The 23,618-nt window shown below is 38.9% G+C and overlaps 1 long non-coding RNA gene across 1 annotated transcript; it reads left to right on the top strand.

Annotated features, from left to right (window-relative positions):
* The first annotated feature begins 18,090 nt into the window (after positions 1 to 18,090).
* LOC140697838 (uncharacterized) lies at positions 18,091 to 18,979 on the top strand. Its single transcript, XR_012075205.1, has 2 exons — positions 18,091 to 18,430; positions 18,651 to 18,979. It is a non-coding gene; the product is annotated as an uncharacterized lncRNA (long non-coding RNA).
* The last annotated feature ends 4,639 nt before the right edge of the window (positions 18,980 to 23,618 follow it).

Below are 23,618 nucleotides of genomic sequence, written 5' to 3'. Positions count from 1 at the left end.
TTATTCAGCGTCTGCATGAATCCTCTCACTGCCCTCTTCAGAATGGCAATACGTCATCACAGTTCAGTTTCCTGAGGTCACAAAGATAAGACAACATCTACTTTGATTTCAAACAGAATGCTTTATAGATAAAAGAAGCCTCCTCTATAAAATAAAACAGCTTTTCAAATAGCCTCTCACCACAGTTAGTAATAATTTATGCTTGGTGAACAGGAAAATATGCTGAATTTATTCATTTGACTGTGCACCGCCTGTCGAAAGGGCAAGCTGATAAAGAAAGAGTGGGGGTGGGTAACATCGGTATTTGCAAATCTGATATAAAAGATTTTTGTAATTCCTCCTGATTTCAAAAGGAGAAGAAAATTAACTCTCAGAATGAGAGAACAAAAACTTCTGATTATTGCCAAAGCCATGGCATCTGGCATTTTACCACATAGATAGTTCTAGAGGCTGTTTTTTCTTTTGTCCTCCAATATAAATTTTTGCTACACTTTTGAGCCCACATAAAAAAATTATGTCACAACAGACAGTCTCTGGTTATGACCCTGGAGTCCAGCCCAGTTTCCCTGGCCGTGCCCTGCCCTGCCCCACTTTCAGAAGCTCCTCTAATAGCTGGAGAGCAGTTTACTCTCCTCCTCTGCCAACCAGCCCCCTGGCTTTAACCGGGCCATATTTATTTTCATTCTTAATTATTTCTGAAGTAAAACAATTTTTTTGCATGGTTTCAGGGTCTGTTTTAGAGCATTTTGTGTTTTCAAACTCTTATTTTGAACTAGAAGATGGTTTTTATATGCCCAGGTGGCCTTCGCCTGTTCTCTCAGCTGAGAAGCTGTTGAAACTCCTTACCTTTAAGTAATTGTTCAGAGGACATCTGTGGCTTTCCGCTTCGTGTGGCAGACAGGGCAGTAGGTACAGCCTGAAATTTACAAAATTAGCCTAAATTAAAGCACAGATAACTGGAAGTCTTTTTTTTTTCAATTAAAGTATAGTTGATTTATAACATTGTGCTACTTTCAGGTATATAGCAGAGTGATTCAGTCGTACATATATGTTCATATTCTTTTTCATTATAGGCTATTACAAGCTGTTGAATATAGTTCCCTGCACTATACAGTAGGGCCTTATTGTTTATTTCTCTCAGATATAGTAGTGTGTGTCTGCTAATCCCAAACTCCTAACTAATCCCTCCCCCATCCTTTCACCTTTGGTGACCATAAGTTTATTTTCTATGTCTGTGATGGAAGTCTTAACTCATATTCCCTCTCATCATATGTCAACATGTCAAACAGTAAAATCTTTATCATAAATTAAAAGTATAGCATCAAGTTTGGGGCATTTTGAAGGGGAAAAAAGTTGTAAAAGGTTCAGAATTTAGCAGGTTCATTTTATAGACCTGATATGTTTGCTTGTTTGTTTGTTTTTAGAAGCACATCACAAAATTCTAGCTAAAAACCATTACATACTATGGCTTAATGATACCATGTCTTATTTGTAAAAATTATAGCTTAATCGTGAAGATACTGCATTTTCTAGACAAAAGCGTCTTTCTGAACCTACTTCTTTTCCCATTTAAGTCTACAAGGGCATAGGCAATGCCACCCACTGAGAATTCTTGGAGATAGTTGAGCATAAACCTCAAATTTCACAATAGCCACACTCCAGCATAATACAAACACATCCTGGATCATCAGAAGCTGAGAAAACCCAGGGATGAAAGTTTCTCTTCATCCCACAGGAATCTACGGCAGGAGGGGAGGAGGGCTGCGTTGCTCTAGCTACTGACCCCGTGGGTTTTGGCATCTTTGAACTTTCTTCCCTCGGTTACTGTCTCCAAATATTGCTGCAGGAGCCTGTGGGGCTGCGTGGAGAGCCAGTCCATCTGTGGGCTCAACACAAAGACACGCCCCAAGAGCCCTCCTCTCCACAGACCCAGGCCTTCTCCTCACATTCGGAGACAGTTATGAAGCAGAATTAGACTCATGGTTGTGTGGCAGTTGTAAAGCCCAGAGACAGTATGGGATGCTGAACGAAATAACATTGTCCAAAGTACCATCCGATCAAGTGTTTCCACATTTGCCTAAAACTCCTTTCGTCACTACCACTCAAAGGGTTAACGGTTTGGAGTCTTTCATTTTGTGTGTTTGATTATTTATCAATAGAGCTGGTGCCTGGCCAGATATTTCCACTCCTTGCCCTTGCCTCCTCATAGGTCACAGAAACCCTACTCCAAGAACGTCTTTGACTATTATCTTGACATCATTCTGAGGGATTTAGGTAAAGACTTGGAGTAAGCAAAAAAATGGCAGGTACCCCGCTCACCCACCAGTTACAATGCACCACAGATTAACAGAGAGCTCCTCCATCTCCAGTGGATACTTCACTCACTGAAGAAGCATCACGAGAAGCCAGGAAGTCTGGGCTTGGGGTCAGACATGTTTGGATATAAATGCCAGCTCTATGAATTGCACATCCTTGAGTAACTTACCCTCATCTTCAAGTCTTTTTCCTCAATTTAAAACAACACTGTTATGAAGAAGTAATGGAAAACAAGCACTTAGCACTCTATGGGGCCACGGGAAGCATGTAGAAAACATTAGCTATTATCATTGTAATTTCCTTTATAGGGATGCTGGGCAGAATTAAATGAGATAATATCTCTGGAAGACCTGGCTTATTGGTAGGGCTCAACAAACATTAGTTCCTTTTCCCTTGAGAAAATTAAGTCCTTTCTGAATCTGCTTGGGATTTTTTTTTTTGAGTTATAGTTGATGTTATATTCAACAATGGTGTACAATATAATGGTCCACAATTTCTAAAGGTTATACTCTATTTATAGTTATTATAAAATATTGGCTATATTCCCTGTGCTGTACAATATATCCTTATAGCTTATTTTATACATAATAGTTTGTACCCCATATTTCTCCTCCTCGCTTCCCTCTCCCCACTGGTAATCACTAGTTTGTTCTCTGTATCTGTGAGTCTGCTGCTTTTTTATTATATTCACTAGTTTGTTGTATTTTGGGGATTACACATATAAGTGATAATCATACAGTTTTTGTCTTTCTCTGACTTATTTTACTTGGCATGTTGTTGCAACTGGCAACATTTCATTTTTGTTTATGGCTGAGTAATATTTCATTATATATATAGACCACATCTTTATCCAGTCATCTGTTGATTGACACTTAGGTTGATTCTATATCTTGGCTATTTTAAATACTGCTGCTGGGAACATTGCAGTGCATGTATCATTTTGAATAAATGTTTTGGGTTTTTTTTTTTTAAATACATACCCAAGAGTGGAATTGCTGGGGCATATTGTAGTTCAAGTTTCAGTTCTTTGAGAAACCTCCATGCCATTTTCCACAGGGCTGTACTTTCCCAACAGCAGCATGTGAGGGCTCCCTTTTCTCCACATCCTTGCCAACATCCATTATTTGTGTTCTTTTTGATGATAACCGTTCTGACAGATGTGAGGTGATACCTCACTGTGGCTTTGGTTTGCATTTCCCTAATGACTAGCGATGCTGACTGTTTTTTGAATCTGCTTGGCTTTTAAGTGATCTGAATCCAAGGTGCTTCTCTGCAGCCACATAATCATACATACCCTTCCCTCTTCCTATGGAGGAGAACATCTTGAGAACATCTCTAGGCCATGTGTCCTGCTCCACACCTATGTCTAGTTTTAGCAAGTCTTCTGCACCTCACTATCTGGCCTTCTCTTCTCCAAGTGCTGAGATGTTTGGGTTTTTTTTTCAATTTCTTCTCATCATCTGATTTCTAGGTGGGATCCCACATCCTGCCCTCAGCCCACCCACTCCTGTTTCCTCCTCTTCAGCTCTGTGCTCTCCATCCATCCTTGAGATGCTCATTGCCAGAGCACACTTTACAAGGACAAAGCAAATACATTTGCGTCTATATCAATTTTGTCAAACTAGGTTACATTTACAGTACAGAAACAAGAGAGGATTGGTACGTTTTATCACAAGGAATTAAAGCTATTTTACCATAGATCTGATCAATGTGAGCAGCCAAAACAAATATGTTGAGTAATTTCTTCCCTCAGTAACTAATTCTTTTGCCTGAATTTTCCAGACCAAAGCTTCACATGGCCAAGTTTCAAATGATATACTGTATTCCATTCCATATATAGAATGCACTTGCATTCTGTTCTGGATATAATTTTGAGAGAAGACATCTTAGAGAGTAAATTCTTGGGGAAAGATATAAAGAGATAAATACCAGGTAGATAGATATAAAGAGATAAATACCCAGATTTTAGAAACATGGCAAAAAATAACAGCAACAACAATAATCTAATGACTGTAATTTTTCTAGCATCTTAGGATCACAAGTGTAATACTGGGGGAAATTGATATATTTGTTCTCCTGTTGCCTTACGGCTGAAAGAGCAAGCCATGCGTGATTTTTATGATCTGGCTAGTGATGTGTCCCTTCAGGGACTTATTAACTCCATCCTTGTAGATGGGGCCTGATCCCCGTCAAAATTAGAAATTGCTTAAAACCAGAAAAAAAAAAAGCATTTCATTCCTAAATAGGCCATTAGTGATATTGGATAGTTTGTTATGCTGTAATGTAATACTGAAATTCCTTGAGGCGACTTGACTTTCAGTAGTGAATTAAAAAGACCAAACTAAACTGAGTATTTGAGGAATGAGTGAAAACCATCTTGGACAGCCAACTATTTTATAGGTTGTGTGTCAGCAGTTGACCTTTTGAAAATAAAATCATTAGACCTCCCAAGACAACTGAAGGCGAATGAGTCCAGCCCAGTTGTGCAGCAGGTATCAAAACATCTGGATGGAAAACTAGCACCTGTTTAGATTTCAAGAGTAGAGGGCAGTATTTATGAAACAAAATGTCAAAACTATGACCATCATCCTCAAAAGGAAGGGAACTAAAAATAGCCGTGGACAGTTTGGGTCCTTAAAAATTAAAAGCACTGATGCATAGGGTAATGGCTGCAGACAGGTATGGCAGGGTTCCTACCTTGGATTTGCTGTCCCTGCCTCACTGTGTGACTAATGCAACCTTCAACCACCTTTTCCCAGGGGTGCAGAATCCCAAGAATAATGCGCATAAGCAAAACAACATCATCCCGGGTATCCTACAGGCAGAGAGAAGCTGATTACTGGTTACATGTGACAATAGATTTAAAAAGATACCATTGTTTTCATGCCTGTATCTACCATCAGGCTTAAGATAAATACCTGTTTGAAAGACTGCAACTAAAGCAGTTAAGGTATTAAAATGATTCACCAACAGCTCTAATTATAGAAATACAAAACTATATGTGCCCATTGGCTTGCAAATGCTAATTCTCATTTCTCACCGTTTGTATCCAAAAACGCCAGTTAATTTCCTTTTCCTGAATATAGTATCTGAATTACAAAAACGTGGGGAAAGTCACTAGTCTAGTAAATGTATCTTTCAATACATATTTAATTTCCTTTCTGAAGTTACTGTAATTTATCTCAGGCACTGAGCCTTTTTTCCAGGAGTCCTTCTTATTCTCATCAAGACAGGACATGTTCTCCAAGGACATCCTGAGATTTCCCCTGGCTAATCTCTGGGGATGTTATCAAATGTATGGTAGAGTAAGTTAATATTTCACCAAAGGTTAAAAAAAAGAAGAGAAGAATACATGTATGTATGTATGTGTTGGTGGTGGGTGTTAAGAATCATATTCAGGTTAAAATATTATTAAATTCACAGGGCTGTAAAAATTTTATATCAATATAGATGATTTCAACAAACATAAATCAAAGCCTTTCCTAATCCCTGGCCTGATGGATGAGCTTTTTCCATTAAAATTGCCCATTCCATCCTAAATATGGATAATATATAATTCAAAGTTGAAATCAGATCCCTTGAGTTTCTTGAGATTGGATAAATGTCTCAAAACATCAGCAAATAGGCCTTAAAGGGACGCAGCGATCTATAAAGCATCCTGATGCCTTGTCAATAGCAAAAGGGAGACTGGATGAGACTGGAAACCAAGCAACCTTTGCGTGACCTCAGCCCTCCCCCAACGTCTGAAAAGTAATAAGGACTGTTCCTTGGGTTTTTGTTTCAGGAAGCTGAGAATAAGAATTGTCAGCTTCTGTGTTCCCAGAGACACTTAACGTAACCACAACTCCTTCCATTCAAAACTGCTGTGTTTGGTAACCTGAGGGTCAAATAGATGAGATTTCGTCATGTTCAAGAGTTCAGAAATAATTCACACTACCCTTACCCTGAGAGACAACCAACCAGGGCTCGTGTGACTCATGGGTGGTGGTGGAGAGGGGGTAGAGAGGGGGTGGGGAAGGCACAGAAGGACAGATTTCAAAGTGGTAGGTGGACTGGAAAATAGGAAATAATTGAATGCCTTTTGGGGACTCTGAGAGTTTAGCTGAGATTTTTTTTAAGGTGAAAAAACAGCACTAGATTCTGAATTAGCAAACCAGGTTTCTAATCAGTTCTACCACTAATTTATTTTGTGACCTTGGTTATATTTCTTAATCTCTCTGGGCCTGAGTTTCTCCATCTACAGGTTGGCTGAAACAATGGCTAGGTTACTGTTATCTTTCAAAAGTCTACAGTTTTGTGACTGTTACTTGTTCAGCAGAGATAAAAGAAAACTGATGTTAACGGCAATCATACAGCTGGAGGAAGAAAGAAGACAAGTTGAGTTTCCTCAGTCTAGCTAATGACCCTCCGCAGCTTGGCAGTGAGGCAGGCAGAGAGAGGCGTTGGAACAAATCAACATTCTTCGGCTAATTACATGTGGAAGACCTCTGGGCATCACTATGGAGCCCAAAGGGAAAGTAACCTCAGTAAAGGTCAAAGACTAGGAAAGTGAACACAGCATTAAGATAGAAATAGGTAAAACCCACCACAGCCCGTGACTTCGCCAGGTCAGTCCCAAGGCAGGGAGACCCTAATTATCTTCTAAACCAGTGTCTCAAAGTACGGTCCATACACACCAACTGCTTGAGAATCACCTCCACTTACCAATGCGGATTTCTTGAGTTGACCCAGACCCACTAAATCTCTGAGAAAAGGGTATCTACATTTTGAAGAAGTTCCCCTTTTGCACAATAAAAGTTGAGATCTACTGATCAAGCAGGTGGAAAGATAGAAGTTGGGAGAGAATGAATAACAACACGGCCAGTGTGTATTCTCAGGGAATGCGCGTCAGGAAGTGGAGGGGTAGGTGATAACAGTGGTTGCCTCCGAGGAAGTCTGAGGTACACGATAAAAGAGAAACTCATTTTTCACTATAAACTCTTTCATTCTGTTTGCATCTTTACCGTGAGCAAGAATTCAATAAACAAATACTTCTAATCCTAAAAAAAGAATATTTAAGAGCAAAGTCGTTTTGGTATACTTTCTCAGAGATGGAAAACATGAGCATGCTTTTCAAAGTTGAAAGATAAAAGAACAGTAGTTTAAATTGTTCTGTTTTAATCAGACTTGGAAAGGTTCTGCAAAATACAGCCTTAGTTTTGCACTTTATCAGATTAAGGATGGCAAGGAAGACTGTCAGAAGGAGACTTAGTAAAGATGCCTCCCCTCAACTCATCTTAGACACGGGTGGTAGCCTAGAATCCATACCTTGTTATTCATTACACTAATTTTTATTGTTGCTTCCTAGGTGATTAGCAGTTTTTGCTAACCAACTTATGAGATCTTCATAAGCAGAGACCAAAAGTTATGCTTCTTATTTCTCATAGCCTTTTTCATGCCACAGGACATAGTATTTGCTCAGTTAAATTCTTATGAAATATGTTCTTTTCTGTAACATATAACACTTCCTCCCTTTTCAAGAAGGCTCTGAAATTCAGTTTAACCAAATCTTCAAGATAGGCCATAAATTGTGAGGTCCAACAGTTGTAAAAGAGGATGCCTAATGAGAAGAGGGACGGGAAGTTCAGGACCAGGGTCCCCATGACCATTTTCACTGGAAGTCTGCTTAAGAAAACTCCAGGACTAAGAGGCCCACATTGGTGAGCTATAACTGGAGGAAACAGGCAGAGGTCTTCTGCCAAGGCAATTGTTTTAAGTGAGGCACCATAAACTTAGGTGAAAGTCATTAGGAAGTGTCTCACCTGCAATCCGAGCCATGCGAGAACCAAAGGGATGAGCTGGACTTGTGAGAAGGAAAGGGAGGAGCAATGTCTGGTATAAGGGTGAGAACTGTACCACCAGGTCCCCTTGTTACACATCTATTAGCGAGATCAGCTTTCTTCTCCTCCCTGCCCAAGACAGGTGGAGACAGACCTGGCAGTACGTTTGAGACATTTACCAGTTATGCACTGGGAAGCAGAAGTTGCTTCAGTGGTTCAACAGTAATGAGATGACGGCCTGGCAGTGAGCGGCAGACAACCATCTGATGCCAGATGAGCATCTGGGCCACTGGACAACAAATGGTGCTGCCCTAGAAAAGCAGCAGAGCAAACCTGGCAGCTAACTGTACCCTAAACTCAGAATCCCCTTTCTATAGTATCGAGTTGTGAGTGGCCTCTGGAGAGCGGCTGCCCAATCGAGGACTAGTTTCTGAGTCCTCTTGCATCTTAAGACAATATAATATGAGCAGAATGATGTGCTTGTGTGTGTGTGTGAACAGAATAAAATGACCAAAAGATGGGCACTTCCAGACCAAGGCTTCTAAGCAGTTATTGCACCTTCAGTCCCTTTGCAATTCCATCACAGAAGATGTCAACCCGTCTGGGCTGAGAGAGCCATGGGATGGAAGAAGCCTGGGTCAGAATCACTTCCTAGAGGAGACATCCATCGACGAGGACCCCTCCTTGGGACCACTCCTTAGCAAGAAATAAACCTCTGTTGGTTTGAGACATTATACACCGTGGAATCTATTTATAATGGCAGCTGGCATTACCCTAAGTCACGTATTTGGCCAGGCCAAAGGTAGACACTGTTGCTCCTGGAGCTCGGGGACAGTATCTAGATCTGAATAAGGTTCAGTCCAAGGGGCAGGAGCCTGGAGTTGCCCTGCTCTGATTAGATGTTTGCAAAAGACAGAAAGACTCTTGTGATAAGCGTCACCTAGCTGGAATGGGAAGTATTCCTTTTAGGATTTTCTTCTCTCCAGGACACACTCAAAAGAGATACAGCTCTCCTCCATTTCTCTCCCCATCATATGCCCTTTAGAGAGGGGTGTGCTTCCAAGGCCTGGAACACCATTTGGCTGCAAAACATTTCAAAAGTCGATGAGTTTCCTTTTACAAAGAGAAGTCCCATTTAAAAAAAAAAAAAAAGGAGAGCCTCTGAATTCCCTTAAGAATGTTGACTGACTTGTGTTTTCATGCCATAAAAGGTCCTAGAAAATTCTAATAGGGTTATAGTTCACTGACACACACACACACACACCTGAAAATATCTACCCCTTGAATCCCAGACTCAGGTTATATCTATCAGAGAAAAAGCCACAGATAAGGTTTCTCAAGTGGCTAAAAAGAAATAAGGCACCATCTCTGACGTCCAGGTACTGCCAGTTAGAATATAACTCTAACCTAAGTGGTACAAAAGAGAAGGATGCAGAATGTGCTAGAAGAACAAAAGATGGGGAAGGAAATGGGGCACTCAGGAAGTCTTCTTGGGGGTGATGGAATGAGTGCTGTGTGTGTAGGAGGGCCACCCAGAAGGGCAGGCAGAGAGAATAGCTCAAGGACAGGCCCTGAGGTAGGAGAGGACAGGAGGCTTACTTTCATTGCATTCTCTTGCTTACAAGAGCTTTTGGTACCATAATCCCAAGGCAAGGGAGTAATACAATCTTAGTTACTAAGCTTCTCAACATTTTTCTTCCAAAAAGATAAAAATGTAATTTTTAAGCAATAATCTGCCACTAAGAACTCTCTGGGATATTGGGTAGATGGTGGGAGGGGCATATTCCAAAGCAGCAGAGAACTTAGGATACAGGGGAACCCAGCCCACAGTCTGCCAAGATTATGTAATGCTCAGGTTTCCGGTGACAGCTAAGACACTGAGAGAGGCTGGAAAATCCATATTGCATTTGGATAAATGACCTATGAAATGAGATGAGGCCATACCTCAGTAGTGCCAGACACCCAGTAGGCGTTCGTGAAATGCCTGTTGAATGAATAGCCCCTACATCTCACATAAGCTTTGCCGTGATAACCTGTGCCAAGAATATTGTTAAAAATTCATTGGTTCTGTTGCCCTAATTTAGTGACTCATCCTCTGTCCTTACCACCCACATGCAATTAGAGCCCAGAAACTTCTCAGGGCTAAGCTAGGAAAAAAAATACATACATATATAATTGTATTAAATATATACATGACTTATGTAAGAAATACAATGACTCCTATCAGAAAACAATATGTATATGTATTCAGATGGGAGCCATACATCATAATTCTTGCATAAAACATGTATATGTCTATTTAATATTTAAAGGACTTTCCAAGTTGGGAGTCTTATAAATACCAAGCACGGCCCTCCATTCAGGCCCCAGCTCTGTCTTGCACTCTCGGTCACAGAAGGAACAGGAAAGGCACATCCATCTAGCTAGCGACAGGCCTTTCAACAAGGACAGTTTTAAAGTGTCTGACACGGTGAAGTCTATGAAATTAGTCTCCACGTGTGCATCTTTAAAGGTCTATATGCATAAATTAGTTTCCCATAGTGCGGCAGAGCTCTAATTATTTTTTAATTTATACAAATACATGCAATTAAACTGCAATTACAATGCAATTAAAATGCCAGTATAATTAAAATGCAGAAAGAAGAAAATTTATAAATCTGTTCATGACTCCCCTTGATTTCTTCTTGGGTTCAATTAATGCCATTTATGATTTAAAGATTGTGAAAAATCTTATATTGGTTAATAAGACCATCCCATCAATCCATGTACCTTAGAATGTGAAGTCTCGTCTAGATCCACAGGATATATCTTTATGATGAGTGCGGAACCAGAATTGGCCAAATGAGAGCTGTTTGACAGAGATAGAGCCAAAAGAAGGAGGGAGAGGAATTTAGGGTGCCTGCCCTACAGAGGAGTAAAGAATGCGTGCGAGATTCAGGTCTTCCAGTATTTCTCAAGTGTTGGCCAGACATATTTACATATTTCCCTAACAAGATCTATTACCCTCTTTACCCTAATTTCTCTGTAGATGAAGACATTGAGTTAATAGGGACTGACCTGAGGTGCCAGAGCATGCAATAGACTTAAAAAAAAAATAGAAAAACTGAGGATGCCTTCCGCAAAAGGAATCTCTTTTTCAGCCCTTTATGGATAAAAACTTTCATTGGGAAGGGGGATAAAAGACAGGCAGCCAGCAGTCCAGTGACAAGCTAGAAACTCACACCTAAAAGGCTAGATTTGATTTAATTGTATTTCATACAACCAGCATTTATTGAGCACTTCTAGGCCCTGGGTACACAAAATAGCATATAGTCCCAGTCCTCTGGGAAGCTGTGGTTTGGAGGAGAGATCAGGTAGGTAAAAAGCTCATTGTTATACAATAGGATCAATGTTATAATGGTCACGTGCACTGCGGGCACAGAGAAACTAACAATAAAGAGCTCTCCAGGGAGGAGAAAATGCTTGCGCTGGATCTAGAATGAACAGTGGTTCTCATCCCCCCGGGTCTTTCCTGTCTCAGGACTGGGGCACAACTGGCACTTAGTGGGTAGAAGTCAGGGAAGCTGAGCGTCCTCACCCTTGGTCCATTCCCCACACCAAGCGTTATGCTGCTTCCCCCGTGACTCAAATGTCAAATGTCGTGACAGGCACTTAGGAGCTAAAAAACCTGTTTATAATTACCTGAGCCTTGATGCTAACTCAGTTCTACATATAAACCACAAAGGATATGTTTCAATTTCTTTTTTCTTTTTTTTTTTTTTTTGGTACTGTTCAAATATCCAGGAATTTCTTTAAATTTTTCAGGTTGCAATTACCTTGTAAAAGAAAGGAAAGTTGCATTTTGTTTTGTTCAGAACTTTTGCATTCGTATTTAAACGTATCAAGGCATAATTATCCTTCAATCTTTTGATTTAGGGCAAAGACCTTTTTTCTTCAGTGCATGTCATTTCATAGGAGTCATACATTTTATTTCTTACCTAAATCTCAGTATGTGTCTAAAGTTTCCAGTTTTCACTGTAAAATGATTATGAATCAATAAAAAATGTAAAAAATAAATAAATAAATAAAGTTTCCAGTTTCAACCTCTTGAAACCAGAGTGGGAGCAGAAGGGCAATTTCTAATGAGTATGAGATCCAAACCCCTAGTTTTTCGTCCAGTTTTTTAGAATGGTCTCTGTGCACATGTGTGGGAGCTGCTCTGATGTGAAAGGCTGTATACTGCCCAGGTCCAAGGTTTCTGTCACGCAGTGGCCTTTGTGCACACCTAGAGGTGGAATTGCTGAGTCAGAGTTTGCCCAGTTCCTGTTTTCCTTAATATTACCAGATAGTTCTTCAAAGTAACTGTCCCGTTTGTGGTTCCACTAGCAATGTTCCCACAACCTCACTAAATACTTCGAGCTAACAGACTTCTTAATTGTTGCTAATCTCACTGATAACATAATGGTGTATCACTGTTGTATTAAAGTTCTCAGATAATCAGAGAAGTTGGGCATTTCTTGTATGTTTATGAGCCAGTCAGGTTTCACCCTCTGAGAATTACATATTATGTTTTTTTCTCCATGTTTCTCATAGCTATTTTCTGTCTTTTTCTTACTGGGCTATAAGTGTTCTTAATATACTTTAGATCCTAATTTTTATGTGCATTGCAAATCTCTTCTAGACGGTGGGTTGCCTTTTCAATTTCGTTTTAGGTTTTAATGTAGTCAGTTTTAGGCATCTTTTCTTTTTTGGCTTGTATTTTTTGTCTTATTCAAGAAATCTTTCCTATACCAAAGTTATGAAGCTCTTCTATTACATGTTTTTCTTAAAGTGTCTAATATTTGCTTTTCTACTTTTGGTCTTTAACCCATCTGTGTGTGTACATGTGAGTGTGTGTGTGCACCTGTGTGTGTGTTATGAGACAGAGATGTAGTTTTTTTCCTATAGCTATCTAGTTGTCCTAGCATCACTTTTTTCAAGAATTAACATTTTCTCAATTATTTGCAATGCCGCTAATGTCAATGACCAAACTCCCATATCTACGTGAGTCTATTTCTAGGTCTAATGGTCTAATTTGTTCATCTGTAAATCAATACCACTCTTCATTACTAGACTTTGCAATAAATCTTGATAACAGACAACAGCACTCCCTCTAGGTAATCCTCGTCCTCAGAATCGTCTTAACTTTCCTTGTTCATTTATTCCTCTGTCACCATGTTCTCTGAAAAATCTTGCTCATGTTTTGATTGTGATCATGTTAAATGTAAGTATTAACTGGAGGAGAATTTATCACACCAAATCTGTTCATTCAGAAACATGACATGGTTCTTCATTCATCTAGACTTTCTTGTTGTCTTTTAATAAAATTTATTGTTTTTTTAATCGAAGTCTTGAACAGCTTTTCTTGTATTGATTCTTAGGTACCTTCGAGTGTTTCTTGCAATTACAAATAATGCATTTCTAAAATTATATTTTCTAATTATTATAAAGAGATTACTTCTGATGTTCTGCCATTGTTGATAAGTCAAGAAGTATTACTTGCCATACTGATTAATTCTAATGGTTTGTAAAATCTTACGTTTTCTAAGCAGACCCAGCAAACTAACAAATGCCAATAACTCTTCTTCTTCTCTTACTGTGCTGACTAGGACTTCTAAAACAACGTTGAATATGAGCAAGTTCTTACCCAAAATATTTCTAAGAATGATATTCATTGTTTATGTTTGTTAAGTACATTTATCCAGTTAAAGAAGTTTTGTTCTATTCTCGTTTGCTAAGAGATTTTACCATAAATGAGTGTTGATACTTTTCCAGAAATTTTTGACAAATATTGAGGTACTAAATGGTTGTTTTCCCTTAATACTGTAGTAAAATTTTTATATATTGAATATTCATCATATTTGATTATTACTTGTTATATGTTTTATATTCATCTCTGTTCCTAAGTGAGCATAGCCTATAATTTCCTATTTACATGCTGTCCTTTTCCAATGTTGCTATGAAAATTACATGAGCCTCAAAAAATGAGTTGAGGATTTTTCCCCCATTTTTATGATATTGGGTACATACTAGACTTAAATTGACCTATTTTGCTAGTGAAATGTTCCTCCTTATCATCATGTAAAATGCTTTTAATTCTTAATAACTAAAGAATAATGCTCTTATTTCTTAAAGGGTAATTGTTATTAACATATCTATATTAACTTTATTATTTTTTTTACATTTTTTATTGATTCATAATCATTTTACAGTGTTGTGTCAAATTCCAGGGTTCAGCACAATTTTTCAGTCATTCATGGACATATACACACTCATTGTCACATTTTTTTCTCTGTGAACTTTATTTTTTTTAGTATGGTCTAGAATACATTTTTTTACCATTTAATTTTAGTCCTCTGTGTCATGTTTTAGTGAGTCTGTTTTAAATATTACAAAGCTGCAATTTTTAAAAATCTAACCCAAGATTTTCTGCTTTTAGCTACTAAATTAGTTCATTTATGTTTCTTGTAACATTGAAATATTTCCATTTATTTCTACTTTATTATTTTGAAATTTCTATTAAACAAGCTTTTGATGCACTTTCTTTTTTTCCTTTCTAACTTCTGTTGCATTGGTTATTTGTTTTATTCTTTATATTAGTTTGGAAGCTATACAATTGCTATTTTTAATAATTATTTATATTTCAATGTACATTGGAATATGAATTATAAAATTAGTCAATATACCTTCACTCATCCTAAACAGAGAAAGAAACTTTGAATATTTTAACTCTGAGATTTCTTTCAACCTTACTTGTTATTTTTGCCCAGTATTTAAATTCCATCTTGCTTTTAAACTCTGATCCCCACCCGAATCTTTTATCTGGAACATTATTATTATAGTCTTATATAGTAGATACTTGTTTAGATTTATTCACATTGTACCGACTTCTGGGGTCATCATTGCTTCTTGTTTCCCACTCTTTCCTTTGGGTTAAATTTCCTTCTTACTAAAATATACCCTTAATAAGTTCCTGTAGTGAGGCTCTGTGAGAGCTAGATTCACTCCATCTTGTTTTCCTGAAAATATCTTAATTATATCCTCACTCCTGAATGATAGTTTAGCGTGGTCATTAAATACAATTATTTTCTTTCAGCATTTAAATATATCATTCTATTGACTTCAGACTTCAGTTGTTGGTGTTCAAAATTCAGCTGTCTGGGGGGAGGGAAATAGCTTAGTGGCAGAGCACATTCTTAGCATGCAAAAAGTCCTGGTTTCAATCCCCCGGGTACCTCCATAAAAAATAAATTAAAAAATAAAATAAAATAAATTATTTTATAAATGAGCTGTCTACTTCATGGTCATTCCTTTAGTAAGCTGACTTTTTTCTCTAGTTGTTTATAAAATATCCACTTTTCTTTGCATGGTTAAGTTTCATTATAATGTGTACGGTTGTGAATTTATTTGTATTTATTCTGTCTTGCATTCATTGTGCTTCTGACTTATTCTTGTTCTGATATCAATTTCAAAAAATTCTCCAACATCATGTCTTTATGTATTGCCTTTTCATTATTCTCCCTTTTTTTTTCTTTCCAGAACTCTTATTAGACCTATGTTGGACCTTCTCATTTTGTCTTCAATATTTTAAAGTTTATTTTTCATATTTCCTATTTGAAACATTTTGCTTAGTTACTATAATTAATTCTATGTTGTTTACATTCAACTTCTCAGCCATTGGCATTTGAGAATGACAAGTAAAGATTTGGTGCTTCATCAGTGCTATCGAGTTATGGTAAACTCTTTTTTGATGGAATTCTGTGCACCTTGTGAGAAAAAGCCAATTGTTTAAACATTGCATTGCACAAAAATCCCTCACATTCTCATATGAAACAGCTGGCGCATTTTCTCAAAAACTTCTCCAAACAACAGTACTCTGATGAGATGAGATGTCAGGTCTGGACTTTCATTGTCTTCTCCAAGTTGCAGAGCTAGGTTGGACAGAGTACAGGTCAGACTTTTCACTCACTGTCTTATTGTAGGCAAACCAATAGTCTTGGGTCTCACCATGTATGTCTTTATCAACTAAAGACTTCGCATTGCAGTGATCCCAGTCATGGTACAACCTATATGAGCATGAATCTCTCTATGCTTTTCAATACTACTGGACTCCATGAATGGGAAAATAACTCTCTCCTTCTCAGCTAGCATGCATCTTCTGATGTTTGGGTCCCAAAGGCTAAGGAACCAAGCTTAAAAATCTAAATAACATATTCTATGTGGAATAATCTTTATACTCTTGTGTACTCATACCATATGAGGAACATGAAAAGAGCAGAAGGCAGAAGTTGCCACTTGGGGGTTCACTAACCAACACACCTGTCCCGGCACACAATCCACATATTCTGCACCACACTAAGCATTCCCTTCACAATTCATCCACTGGGTTTCTCATTTCAGTGACCATAGTAGTCATTACTAGGAGTTCTATTTGATTTATTTTCAAACACGTCTAGTCTTTTCTTTGTATCTTACTTTTTGTAATTTTAATGCATTCTTTCACATTTTAAATTCTTTTATTATTTCTATTATAGGTTTGGGAGATTCATTCTCTTATTTATTGTGCCAGATGGCTCTCATTCATGGTATGTTGTTTTCTCATCTGTTTTGTAATCTTGGATTGTGACTTCATCTTCAGCAAGTTCTGTCGAAATCTCCTGCCACAAGGGTGAAGGTATGTTTCTCCAAAGTGGTTTTGTGTTTGCTTCTGTAAAGTATCCCAGGGACATCATCAGCTCACAGCAATTTTCTTGAAATTTTTACAGAATTTCTTGGCTTGGCAGTCCCTAGAACATGTGGATATTACCATTTTAAACCTTGAAAACAGGTTCTCAGAGGAGATTTTCCTTTTTTTTTTTTTCTTTACTCCAGACAGATAAGCTTTCTCATCGTCTCCTTACGTCAATGTGGGGATTGTTTTTTAGCCCACATTTACACAGAAGGTACAAGCTTTCAAAATCTAGGCTTTATACTATAGTTTTATTCTGAACTCTCTGACAATATAGAACCAGCCTCATTTCCTCTCCCTTGAAGGCATTAAAGCCATCCTGCCCCAACCTCCAAGGAAGACTAAACATCAGTTCAGACTCATCTTCTTTCATTAACAGTTTCTTCTTTATCCTTGGGAGCTGATGAGTTCCATTTTCTTATAAACACAGTTACACATGTCTAATAAACTTTCTTGTATTATCCAGCATGTACAGAAGCTGTTAGAAGGAGAATTTCCAGATTGTTTTGTCTGCCAGCTTGCTGGAATCAGAAATTCTCAGTTGTATTTCTTACATGCAACTCTCTTTTTGTACTAATATTAACAGTGTTTTACATTCACTTAAATTATATAATCATAAATTTAACTTCAATAAACAAATTTGAGAGCACACATACACTCTCACCTGATTCTTTGTGAGTGTACAATTCCACTGGTAGAAGCAAGCATTTAGGGCACACCAGAGAGTGTCCCACTAGCCAGGTATGTTTTACTGGCTATAGACATCAGTTAGCTTGGGGATTATTGTAGAATGGGGAATACTATAAATCCAACGAGGGGGGTTAAATGGGGATTAAGAAACCACCCATTGATATTGACAAGAAATGAATCTAGAGAACTATGTTAGATTCATGTTCTAAAATCATATTAATCATTCTGAGAAATTTGGCCTTAATCCTTAGGAAAAGATGGCAGAGGGTGTATCAAAGTCTGTAGACCTGAGGGTTTTGAATAAGAAGACATACATGCAACAATCTGAATCAAGCTTTACACATATATAAGACATTTTTCCTATTATTGCAATATCAATAAAAGCTTCCCCAAACTCCTAGATGTTAGTGAAGTAGTCTGAGTCTTCCAATGTTTATATGACTACACATTGTCAAGCCACTTCGGAATTTTTGCAGACATTCTTGCATGGAAACATCACTGCACTTACCTCAGTGAATTTCCCCACCATCCAATGGAGCTCAGTTACACCCTCTCCAAAGAGGTCTGACTCTCAGCCTTAGTGATGGGGGAGCGTGTTCACTCCCTGTGCGCGCTGCCTCCCCACTAGAAGTGGTGGCTGCTCCCTGTATTTGCCGTTCTCATTTTCTTTCGAGTTCTTTTCACCCCTTAGTAGCTATTTCCCATTACTAGTTAATCATTCTTGATACTAAACACTCTCTGTTTGAATTAATGTGTTGTTTCTCTCTCCAAACTGGACCCTGATTAATATACACATTGAATTTGAGAACCAATACCCTGGATCACAAATTATGCCAGTTTCCAGCTATTTTCACCAAAAGTAAGTGAATGACTCCAATGACCATCTAAATACCTATGCCTAAAAGATCGAGGGTCATAAGTACCATAAACTTACTCTAATAAATATCACTTAGAGAAATTCTGACATAAATCACATATTGTGTACTTTTATAGGCTAGGTATGTAATCTGTACATGTGTGTTGATGCTTTTCTGATCATAAAGCCTATAAAATACTGGTTTAATTTTTTTTAATTCCAGGTCACAGTTATTCAAGGCAAGATTAATCGTCTGTGGAATGAAGAGATAATATTCATAATTATATTTCAAAGTTGTTTGAAATATGTTATAATTATTCATTTATAGAATTCTATTTCAGTCATGAAATGAGTACAAAGGTCAAGAAAAGAAAATATATTTTTAATGAGGCTTTACAAAAGGAATGTAATGCTTCTTTTTTTAAAAGAAGCCCAAGCTCTCACCTATAACATATTACCCCTATTATTATAATGAGATGAACATTGCTCACAGCAAGGAACCCAGCCTTAATTTACTTATTGAATTAAAATAAAAACACCTCCTCAATCACATTGACCTGTTGGTTCTGTAGTTTCTACTGCTTCAGTGAATACATTTCTTATAAAAGATCAGGCTGTTGTAGGAAAGGTCCAGTAAGAAAGTGAAAATTGCACATCTCAAAGCAATAGGTCACAATGTTTCAGAACTGTAGCTTTTATTTCCAAGCTAACTTTAATGTACGAATCTAAATTTTCACAAGGCTCTTATCAATCCCTCTTCCCCAAAAGTGAGTTCATTGTAAAAATCATTCTTGACACAGAGCCTTAAAAGATTTTATATTCTTCAAGGCACATTCTTAACAACAGACTCATCAAAAACACAAAAATCAGAAAGGTACTCCCATCTTTCAAGATGTTTTTCTGACAGCATGACATTTATGCAAATGTCCTTAGGCTTGACATCATTCTGTATGAAAAAATGACTTTAAAAAGTGAGTTTGCTCCTGGCAGAACCACAGCAGCTCGTCCAGAAGACTGAGGGTCCCCACAAGTCTCATGGTCAGATCCAAAGTTCAAATTCTTCCCATCTTCTTGGTTTGTAGATTTTGATTAATGTTGTGAAAAGAGCTACTTTACGATTTTAATTCCTGCTTCCAGATTCTTTTAAATTTTGTTGTCCTTGATTGTCTTCTGTGTAGAACTATCATAACAGAATCTCAGTCTTTGTTTTTTCCAGTGATGTTCACATGAAACCCACTTTCCTGGTCAATTCTAGAAGTGTATTTGGAGCCCCAAAAAATCATACTTGTTTTCAACCATTACATTGATTTCAATTACTTAATAGAATACAGCCTTTTTTTTTTTTCCTCCCAGAGACAATCTACCTTTGGTTTTAAGAAACACCTGGGAACTCTGGTAGAATTTTAGACGCATGTATTTGAATAGGAAACAACAACTCTGGATATCCTGTTCACATCCTCAAAATGCAAACCTCATTTTTAATTATTTGCTTGTATAGAGGGCTTCATAAGTTTCTGCTTGTGATTATCTTGTCTTAAAAGGTGAGGGGGAATGTACATCGATATTTTTATGCCTAGAAAAGCCAGTGATTAAGCGAAAGTTAACGAGCTTATGTTGGTCACTCGTGATCGCTAGAATGCATTAATTTTTCCTATTTCTGAACTTGGATTCTTGTCTACTGTTAATGTGCCTCCTAACCCCCTGAGATCATTTTAAGACAGATTCTGATTCAACAAGTCTCGGGTGGAGCCTGTGATTCTGCATTTCCAACAAGTTCCCAGGTAATAGTGATGCTGTGGCCTGGGGCCCCACTTTGAGTAGCTCAGTCCCTCCACTACAGAAAGCAATTGAATCACAAGAAGGTGCACGTGCACTTCCAACAAGTGGACCTTGGGAGTAAATAAAGTTGTATGAAGAAAGCCCTCTTTTCTGACAGATTGACTTCCAGGCCTATTTTCTGAATATAGGAGTTGGGAAAAAGATGATTAGAAGGTTTGACTCCTAAGGGAGAGTTGCTACAATATGCATCTGAATCTGCTTATGTGGATGGTGACAGTTGGAAACTAACTTGACTCTTTTGCGCCTCTTGAACCATCAGTGGGAGAATTTTCTATCATGTATATTCCCAGCTACATCCACGCTGATCAAAGACGTGCAGAGAGTACCTTCATATCAAAGGTGAAATATTGAAAGGGGCAAAACTTTGGTGCCACAACTTTTTTTTCCTTTTGGCCCACTGCATCCCTAATAAATAGGCCCTTTTAAAAGAATGTGGTACTGTGTGTTTAATTCCATTGACCCACGTAGATGGGTTAAGGAATGGAGGAACAGAGGTCAGGCAGGCCCCCCTGGGCCTTCTAGGGGATTGCACACCACGAAAACTGACCTGGAAAACCTACTTTCCACTTTCCCACTCTCCAGAAAAGAGCTAGGGTTATTGACTGCTGCTTTCCCTGGGACCACAGCAGGGGGTGAGGATGGCAAGATCGCACACACCGCTCCATGGGAATTACAAAGGGAATCTCGGAGGACTCAGCGCCCAGAGGAATCCCCACCCCGTATAGATGGAACCATCTTCACTGGAGGCTTCTGTGAGATGCTGGGGCCAGAGAGACATGTCCCTCCAACAGGCTGCTGTGTCTCCTACTCCTCGCAGGAGCAGCTGACCCTGTCTTCTCACTAGTGGTGCCTGTTGTTTGCTGGTGTCTTTCAATCAACTGTGCAACCCTCTGCTTCCTGCTGTCTCACCTAGTGGCACCCAGAGCCTCGTTCAGCTATGTAGCAGACACTTATGGATTCCCATCCACGGACAGGCACTGCATGGCCTCATCTGGCTGACAGTCTCACAGACATGCGTGCAGTGGTGGTGACAGAAGGGAGGGGTTGAGAACACAGGCAGAAGCCGGTTGGAATCCCAGTTTTGCTCCCTATCAGCTGTGTGACCACTGTGAGTTTTTGCATCTATAAAAAGAAGATAATCCTTCACTGGATTACTGAAGGAACTAAATGAAATAATGAACACAAGAGACCGAGCAGCAGTGTCTGGCACATCATAGTAAGAGTTCAATAAATTGTTGAGATTATTTTATTGGTATTGGTATAATTATTTCTAAATATCCCTTCTGAGCTTCTGTCCAATACTTCCAACTGCCTATAGTTCTCTCTCCCTAGGTAGCCTCTGTAAGTATCAAACTCAGCATTTCCTAAACTGAACCCATTAGCATTCTCAGGAAACTCATTACTCTTTTTTCTTATCTCCATCTCTCCATCTGCCATTATCTTTATGGACAAGCGAAATATCTTGGAAGCCACCTTTCATTCCTGTTTCTCCTTCACTCCCGTATTAAATACATCATCTCTTCGGTCCTTTTTAACTCATAAATGCCTCCCTTTCTCTCCATCCCAACTGGCACTGCCCTGGTTTACACTTTCATTCTCTTTCCTGCATTGCCCACCCCTAAGCACAGCTTCTGTAAATGTTTCTAAATAACCTTGATTTTCAACACTTTGTCCTGTTGCGTCCACAACCACATTAATACTTGTTGAACCATATTCCAATTTTTTAATTCAAGAAATATAGCCTCCTTACGGGTCTCCAGCCTCCAGGCTCTGCCCTTTCTAGTTCATGTGTCACTCTGCCCCCAGAGCAATCGTTTTAAAAAAACAAATCTAATGCTATTGCTGCAAAATGTAAATGCCTTCAGTGGTTTCCTGGTACTTCAAGTTCCACACAGAATGTGGGGAACCATTCACTCCTGATGCCCCACCTTCGCTTTTGAGCCCCACGTCCTACTAAATCTGTATCTATGCATCCTATGTACACTCCAGCCGCCTACAGCCAGGCTTTTTCAAGGTATGGAGCCTTTCAGATGTCACCTCACCTAGGATCCCTTCCCCATCTGGTGCCCATCCTATCTTTCCCCCAATTACCATCAATTCTTTCCTCATTCTACAGAAGTCACTTCCTCTGTGAAGAATTCCAAAACTTTTCTCCCAAGGATATTTACCCACTTTTGCCACCGGCCTCATATGGTAAATACTCTACCAGGGGCTTGTTACAGAACAGCTCCTTCCATGTCTGACTCTCCTGCAAGACTTTGAGTGTTTCTCCTACTAGACTGCTAGCTCTGCAGGGGCAAGTCAACAGTTGATGTCTTTATATTGACAACATGCAGTTGGTCTCTGATGAATGTTTGAAGAGAAAGAGATGAATGAAAGTTTAATCAGGGAGGGAGCTCTTGGCTCATTTTGGAAGGGAGATGAAGGACACTCATTGGTCCTTTTTAGTAGGGAGAGAAGTTGCATCTCAAATAGTAACAGAGTTTACAAATCCAAGCAGAGCCTTCTCTTTTCTCCTATGAGAAGCACACTGAGAATTACATAATCACCATTAAATATTCAAATAGCCAAAGGCCTGTGGAGTCCGAGCATAGCAGAAGGGCCTTCGTGAACACTCTGTGCAGGCCTCAGGAAGACGTGTGAGAGGAAGTGAGGGCCAGTACTCCGAGTCATTTGCTTAAGTCATTGGGCAACTATTTGGTCACTTGAAGAAGACTGATTGACCATGTAGAAAGGTATGAGTGGGCATTCTACGAGTGGGTAATTCTTCTATGAATGGTGAGGATTAAAGGAGATAACATCTTGAGCCAAGAAAAGTGCTTTCCCTCCAAGCCGGTTATTGTATGATGGGTGCATTGCTCTGCCAGGGCTGCCGTGAAAAAGTACCGCAGTCTGAATGGCTTAAACCACAGAAATCTATGTTCTCACAGTTCTGAAGGCTGGGTGCCTGAAATCAAAGTTCATTCTGAGGCTGCAAGGCGAAATCTGTGTCGTGCCTCTCTCCCAGCTTCTCACGCTGGCTGGCCGTCTTTGGTATTCATTGTCTTCCACTGCTTTACCTTGATTTCTTCACATGACGTTCTCCCTGATTATGTCTCCCAGGTCCCCCATTTGTAAGGAAACCGTCTTATTGGATTAGGGACCCATCTTACTGTAATATGACCTCATCCTCACTTAACTAGTTACAATTGCACTGACCGTATTTCCAAATGTGATCACGTTCTAGGGTGTTGGGGAATAGGGCTTCAACAGATAAAGTTTTGAATGAATGCAATTCAGCCTATAACAAGAGGTTAGATGGCGTTCATCCCAGGAGATGCTCTTCTCCCAGCATCCTGGGGTGGTTTCTGAG

Source organism: Vicugna pacos, chromosome 8 (assembly GCF_048564905.1).
Source record: "Vicugna pacos chromosome 8, VicPac4, whole genome shotgun sequence".
In the NCBI taxonomy this organism is placed as follows: Eukaryota; Metazoa; Chordata; class Mammalia; order Artiodactyla; family Camelidae; genus Vicugna; species Vicugna pacos.
This window is presented reverse-complemented; position numbering and strand designations above follow the sequence as displayed.